General features: G+C 37.1%; 1 long non-coding RNA gene across 1 annotated transcript; it reads left to right on the forward strand.

Annotated features, from left to right (window-relative positions):
• Positions 1-4,956: 4,956 nt before the first annotated feature.
• Positions 4,957-7,741, forward strand: LOC124857634. Its single transcript, XR_007035643.1, has 2 exons — positions 4,957-5,069; positions 7,229-7,741. It is a non-coding gene; the product is annotated as an uncharacterized LOC124857634 (long non-coding RNA).
• The last annotated feature ends 261 nt before the right edge of the window (positions 7,742-8,002 follow it).

Below are 8,002 nucleotides of genomic sequence, written 5' to 3' on the forward strand. Positions count from 1 at the left end.
TTGCTCATCGTTTTTTGTTTTTGATTTCACATGTAATTCCTTTAGTGAAATGTTATTTAGAATTGCAATGTTTTTGATATACTTTTAGTTAAAACAATTCATTCATTGTTTTTACCAGTAAGCGTAATAACGCTAATTTAGCCAGTAGTTATCCTCTTAATTTATTCTGCATTAGCTTACGTTTACATTTTTAGGTTGAAGAAACGAACTCTGTACAGAACAAAGGGGAAAAAAATGTAAGAAACAGTTAGGAAAGTATTGCAGTTGGAAAATATTTGTATATATTGCAAAGTTTAGAAGAAACACTGAGGGGGATTGTATCGCCAAGAAAGAAAATGAGTAAAGCCTTGTGAGATCTCATATAATTTACATTAACATAAATATTTCAGACAAAAACTGTGAATGAAAAATCACCAAAGTGCTAATATAAGTTATATTTGAATTTAGTATGTTTTCTGTTCAGTCCTCGTGGAAGTGCTAGTTATATTTTATTTCTGCTGTGGTCAAATCTGGAATTTGAATTAAATTAAAACAGATGTTTGATGATGAAACCTCAGTAGGACATTGGGTGTGCTTCATGTTCGTCATCAGAAAGGATTTAAACCCACCCAGTCCCCCAAGGAGATGAACAGTTCCTGCTTCAGATGCAGGATTAGAGCTGCGGTGACGCTGGTTATGATTGTGTTAAATCACTGATAACTTTCCTCAATGTTTCTAGTGTGGAACAGTTTTTTAAAGCTAGTAAACTTTGTTAAATACAGTAATAGAAACTAACTTTAAATGAGATAATCAGTTTTTTGAAGCTGTTCTAGTGTCTGTTAGCCACATAAATAAAGGCAAAAGTAATGAAACTACACTGTGGATATAACTGGAGATTAAGATAAGACTCTTGTATCTCCACACTATATTCATTTTAACAAAAGGCTGGTAGATTTATCAAAAACAGATTTTTGAAAATTATGAAAGTTTACTCCAACAAATGTTTTTTTATCCAATTTATAGCAGAATAAGAGATGTGTTTTCTCTGTATGAACAAAGCAAGAAAAACATTTCAGCGAATTTCACCACGACGCCATTTAATTGATCTATTTAAATGAAATGTATTTATTTAAAAAGGGACCGCATACAGTGGTAAACAAATAAGTTAAATATAAATGTACCTGAATTAGCAGACAGGCTAGTTTTCATTGGTAGCTCCTGTGCCTCATGTGAAAAAGACATTTATACCAATGTGATAATTAAATAGAAAAAAAAATACAAGCATATACAACAAATATGTGAAGTTTAAAAAGAGTCTGTCATAAAAATGACAGATCCGATTCTCAAGAGTTATTTACATTGTAGTCGAAGGCAAGATGAGATGACTGAATGACAGATTGTGGTATAGAAAGCCACAAATGTGGAGCTTTAAAAGAAAAACTATTCATAAATGCTCCATAAAATTTGATGTTATCTCTGAGCACTACAAAGTGTCTTTTAACCATATATCCTTGGCCTGTAAATGCTCCCAGAGTTGCTTTTCTACTGGTTTTATAGTAGTTGCTGCTGTTTGGGAGTCAGGGCTGCATGTGATTGTGGGTTGGACTCATGAAAAACCAAACACCTTATTCTGCTGACTCTTTGGTGAGATTTATCGGAGTGGATGGTTAAAGTTTGAAGAAACGAGATATGTTGGCAATTTAACTTTTTAAATTTTTCATTTAACAAACGGAGCGGGCTCAGTAGTAGGCAGGTTTTTCATGCATGCAGCCTAAAACTCATACTCTAGGGAATTTGATAGATTTTCTTACTTTTTAGCTACATTTTTAAAATTCTATTCAGATGGATCACAGATGTAACAACCAACCTCTCTCCAACAAATGACCCATGATTGGGTTCAAAAAGCTGTTTTCTGTTGCGAGTCACTGTTACAGGAATGCAACTAATGCTCAGTAAACACAGTATAACTTATCCTCTTACTGTCTGACCTATGAGCCAGCAAATTCTTTGACCCTGTTGGGAGTTTCAAGCATTGCTGCCCCAAACCTTATGCTATCCTTGCATATGGTGCAGGCAAAACCACCTAGAACTAAACCCTGGAAAGACAGTGGACTTCCTCCATGAAGAAGTACAACCTTCCTCAGGAGCTCCTCGTCATCTTCTACACTCCCATCATTCTAGGATCAGAAAAAGGTCAGCCAACATCTCTGACAACCCCTCACTTCCTGGACACAAGCTGTTTAGACTTTTACCTTCAGGTCGGCAACACAAATTACTAATGACAAAAACGAGCATATATACATATATATATATATATATATATATATATATATATATATATATATATATATATAACATGCATGAAGGAGGATTCTCTGCAGGGAAAGGATTCTCTGCAGGGAAAGCCTCACAGTTTGATCATCTTCTATGGTCTGATTTTCCAGTGCAGCTCTGGATGAAGCTCCGGCAGTGCGAGTTGCCTCGGGGCAGATTCGCAGAATAAAATTCTGCTTTAACCGCTGGAGAATTTTAATGATATTCCAGGTCTTTAGTTGTAAACCATGTCTACACCCAAATATGCTGTCTGTGTCACAACATAGGTCCAGAGGAATGGAGATCTGCCCGCTATGCTTTGATAGTGTGTGGGTAAAGGAGGGTTGACTGAATCACTTGTGAAGGATTCTGTTTTCAATTTAACATAAGATGTTGGATCTCAGTACAGCTCCAACTTGGCATCCTGGAAACATTGAGTAGAGATTAGTTTATTCTAGAGGCACTGTTAATGAGTGTTGAAAGAAGTAGCCTTTAGTCTGAGCGAAGAAAACACCTGAAGACGATTTAAATACCACAGGTGAAACTAGGACTGTGGTGGCTATAATAAAGATTCATAAAAAGAAGCTAGAAAACAGCATTATTTGCCTCCTCACAGCTGTGGTTGGGTGCACAATTCCATTTCTATAATGTCAGATTACTGGAAACATGGTGAAAACAGTCCAACTCATCTGTTGCCTGTTCAGAATGTGGCAGCCATTTTTCACAAAAAGCTTCATATTTACGTTTCTTAGGTCATAGGTAACGTTTGCACTTCTCAGTCTGCTTCAAATCAGCACAAGCTGAAAAAAAGCCGCAGTTTTTCTGGGACTTGCTTATTGATTATTTTTTTGAAAAGCAAAGTTTAAAGTTGAATTCACAAATTGTGAAACAGGCTGCAAAGATCTACAGCTCCCCAAGATTGAGATTTAAAATATTTGCAAATAGCTGAGTTTCTCTTGTGTTTGTTGATTATTTTGCTGACTTTGTTTTGTTTTTGCACATTTAAGTAGACCACCCCAGTTGCTGTTGAGACTAGGGAGACTATTTTACATGGTTTGTGAAGGACTACCTTTTATTCCATCCTATAATTTAAATGATTTTCTGTATCATGATTGGTTGGAAGGAGGAGGAAGGTGGGGCTGGGATTCATGCTAGAACCGCCACTGCTGAGAGATTTTGTTTTACTGTCAGGGAATTAAAAAAAATAAAAATAAAAAATCAGTTAAGGACTGTAAAGCAAACTTGTCTCGAAGCTGATCAATGTCAGAGGGGAGAGGTAGCTCATGTCTTTGTCTCTGCTGCTTTTACAAGCTGTAAGTTTGCATTAAGTAAAGAGCAGCCACTGAATAATGGATCCCATAGTATAATTACAGCGCTCCCAGCATGCACTGCTTCTTACACTGCTGTCCTTTAATGCATCTGACACAAGTGTATCTAAAAGCATAATTACTATTCTAATCCCCAGGTACAGTGCAGCAACGTCAGGTTTCTCTTGGGGGTTTATCTTCATGAAAATAAAACTGTAATTTTGTTTTAATGTGCAGAGACATCACTTTATTCTATAAATAATCCCCTTTTAGCATTTGGATGAAGATGTGAGCATATGTGAAAACCCAAAAGTAGTTAACCAAAGTTAGATCAAACTTAAATCAGTCAAGGCTACTGAAGACAGGTGAGCCAGAGCAACCTGTTATATCTACCACCTAATACAAAGCAATGATTTCACAAAGGCAGTTGAAGCCATAATTTGACGGTTTGCCTACTAAACTTATTTTGCATTGTGCTGCACTCAGGCAGCAGGAGAAAACGCCTGCAGGAGAACCCTGGCTACCAGTGAGTATATTTTACATTCAGAGGGTATAAGCCTGGAAGCAAGTGTCAGCTCAGAGCTTTAAATTAGCTGATTTCATCAATCCAGACAAAGGCTTTACATGTTCTTTGTGAGCACAAAGTTTCACGATGAAGTATGTCTTTCCCTCATTGTGGCTTTGAGAGTTTGTTTCCAGTAGGCACCAGCGGTTATAATAAAACTGTTGTGTAGCTCCATGAATAATAGGCTAACAATCCAGGGTTTTCTTTCAGGTTCAGGTAAATCACAGGAAAGTAGCTTTTAATGTGTTCATTTGAGTTTTTGTTGCCCAAAGACTTTGTTAAGGAGGAAGGACAATTAAAAGCTTTATGTCATTTTGCAAAACTGTCAGGATGTGAGATTTTGGACTTTGTGGTTTGGTGTTTTTGTTTTACTAGATGCTCTTGTTTGAAGTTTTGTATTCTTGTTCATCACTTTGTGTTCTGACAATTCTGGTTTCCTTTTGCCTCCCTGTCTGTTCTCCTCTCATTAGTTTTCCTCTTTTAGTTGTTAATTACTCAGTTTCTGTTCCCTTTACATTCATTGTTCCTCTTAGCTCTGTTTCTTCTGTTTATCTTTATTCTCCAATTCCTCCTTTAACAGGTTAGCTTTAGTTACTGTTTACTTTTATTCTAGTCATTTTTTCTCCTGTTCTGCTTGGGTCTGTGTTTCTCCTTATTGGTTAATCTGTTTCACCTGCTCCCTCTGCCTCCCAGCCTCCTTGTGTCACCAGTTCCCTGTTCCTCTGATTACCTGCCCTATTGTTTCTTGTCCACCTTTGTCTGTATTTAAGTTTGCCTTTGTCCTTTGTTCCACGCGGTGTCGTTATGTCTCTTTGGATTTTGTTCTTGCTGCGGATCCTGTTAAGTTCTGTTTTGAAGATGCCTTGTAATCAGGATGATCCTGTCATCCAGAACCTCGCCTGCATGTAAGTGGACTCACTTTAAATTGAAGGAGTTTTCGACCACCTCTCTGCTTTTCTCCGTGCTTGTCTGCCTTTGGGTCCACCCCAAAAATAGAGTTATGACAAAAACAAGGTATTTGTGCACAAAAATGTGCAACAACAGAAAGTGTTGCATGCCAGAGACTAACCTTTAACCCCTTCTACCTTAGACCTCCTCCAGCATCTACAGACATTCTGCATATATCGATTTTGAAATAAGATGCTTATAAAACATTAACTTAGCATATATACACAATAAACAGACATAGATTACATTTTCTGCTGGTCTATGAACACTTATCATGCAAACAAAAGGTAGGAAGCCACCCATAACATTACAGAAAGTCTGGTTCACAACAAGTTTCTAACATTTACTCTTTTGCAAAAAGATATCCTTCTTTATAAAGTGAAGAATGTCTTGTTGATTTGTCCAAGAATCTGCTTATGATGGCAGTTTTTTAAATATATATGTTCTGAAACCTGTTGGATCATTTCTTTTATCCTGATTCTGGGTTTATGCTGAAGGGTCAGAAGTTGGATAATTCTAATCAAACATCTGGTCAAAAATTGAAAAGAAGCTATTCATTCTTCTTAGATCACCTTTTCGACGAGTGCAGCGATCTGATCAGACTGCACTGTGCCTTTTTAACAAAATGACATTAGAAATTGTAAAATAGCAACATGCTGTATATATTTTTCCCATTTAAGCATTTATTGAATTTAATCTTTCTCACAACATACAAATAAACCTTAACTACATGCATAACATCACTGTTCTACACAAAAAGGAGAAGTGACACATCCCAAGAAATTATGCAGTGAGAACTCTATCCTATGATCTAATAAATGACATGAATTGACTCTATAACTGGTTCTTCTTTACCTGCCCATTGTTTACCTTAGCAATTAGCAGTTTAATTGAGACAGTCTCTGTCATGTGTTCAATCCATTCCTTGATCTGAGGCCTGTGGGCACTTTTCCAGTTCCTCAGAATACGTCTCACAGCCACAATACATCCAGCCATCACAGACAATAAAATTACTTTGGTCACTCCATGGGGTATGAGAGAGATTTATCTCCCAACAAACACAATTAAGGTGATTTAGGTATGGATAGTCCAGTCCATTTTTCCAAATTTACCATGACTTCCATCCAAAAAGGAAACACCAAGAGAATTGTCTGCAGTAATGTGGGCTCTGCTCTAGTCTGTGGTGAAGAAAGAGATGGGCCAAAAAGAAAAGCTCTTGATCTACCGGTCCGTCTACATTTCGTCCCTCACTTATAGTCATGAGATATAGATCGTGACCGTATAGAATGAATACAAGCGGCTGAAATGAGCTTCACTCAGCCATAGAGATAGGGTGAGGAGCTCCATAATTTGAGTGACGCTCAAAGTAGATCCGTTGCTTCTGCGCATCAAAAGGAATCAGTTGAGGTGGTTCAAGAATCTGATCAGGATGCCTCCTGGCTGTCTCACTTTGGAGGTCTTTCCAGGCATGTCCCCTTTGGAGGAAACCCTGGGGAAGATCCAGAACTCGCTGGAGGCACTATAAATCCCATATGGCCGGAGAACGCCTAGAGATCCTCCATAATGAGCTTGAGGATGTCTGGGGTTCCTTCCTGGACCCGTTGCCTCTGACCCGACCTTGGATATGGGAAGACTATGGATGTATGGTTGAACAGTGTAGTGACATAAACTTGCAAGAATCTGACTTTTGGCACACATTTAACTCTTTGACCAAGACTTTTACAGCGAGCCTCCATCACGGCATTAGATGGATCTGAAATAATATTTCATCCCAAAAATGATGTTCCTGAGATTTTTCAAAACATGCCATGCTTGTGACTCCTGTATGTGCTTATTCATAGATGTAAAATTTGGCCTTTTAAAGAGAATGATCTTTTTCTTCTCGCTCTCTGTAAGCTTTCCATAATTAATTCATGAGTAGTCATACCTTTTTAAAGAGGGTTTATAGACTTTAAATGCCCACCTGTCTTTTGATTCCTTCTTAATGAAATGTCTAAACAAATATTTTATCAACAACTTAGTTTTGTTTAAATTTCTCCAACCTCTCACTGCATCTTAAACAAGCATTTGAAAAGAAAAACACTAAAAACATAATTTTTCTTTCTGGGTGTACAAGGAGACGTGTCACACATCCCATCAGTGGCTGACGACGCCACAATGAACAACCCGAGAGCAGAAGAAGCTGCAGCCTGATGGAAATCAAAAGACTTACCTGATTGATAGATTTGGCTGCAAAAAATAAAACCCCATAATCCCTGTATTTCCTTACAATAATTGGAGCTAGGACTTTAATGCAGCCCATTGCATTGAATTTGATTGATTAAAATTGAATTAAAATAACTGCCATCAGTTAAAGTAACTCCAAATTATGAGTAAAATCTTTCATTTAGGTTTAAGAGAGGAGACACTGATAGAACTTTATCAGCCCAAATAAAATCACACTTTCGTTGGTTTCATAAAACATTTGTCTTTTTTTTATCGTTTGTTTTTGTCATGTCTTACTTTTGCTTCTTTTTAAACCTAAATCATTAACAGGGTCAGTCTTGGTTCTGCTAGTGACTATTTCCAGTTTAAATTTAGGTCTCCACATTGTGATGCTTACAATAAAATTTATTTTTATTTTACACAATCTTGCCTCTTATTGTACAATAAGATATCTCCCTGAGTGAGGACAAGAATGTACACTAGTTCACACAAACGGGTGCTAGATGTGTCTAACATTCACACTCTGACCAAATAATTTATATAAAGTCAACACACATTGCAAATGTTTGTATGAACTCTGTTATCCAAACTTAATTGCTTGTCAATAAAGGTTTTGCTAGTTTTCAGATTAGACAGAGAATTAAATTCGTACCTGTCAGCATTTGCCTGGATTAATACCCATTAT

Source organism: Girardinichthys multiradiatus, chromosome 21, assembly GCF_021462225.1.
Source record: "Girardinichthys multiradiatus isolate DD_20200921_A chromosome 21, DD_fGirMul_XY1, whole genome shotgun sequence".
NCBI classification, from domain to species: domain Eukaryota; kingdom Metazoa; phylum Chordata; class Actinopteri; order Cyprinodontiformes; family Goodeidae; genus Girardinichthys; species Girardinichthys multiradiatus.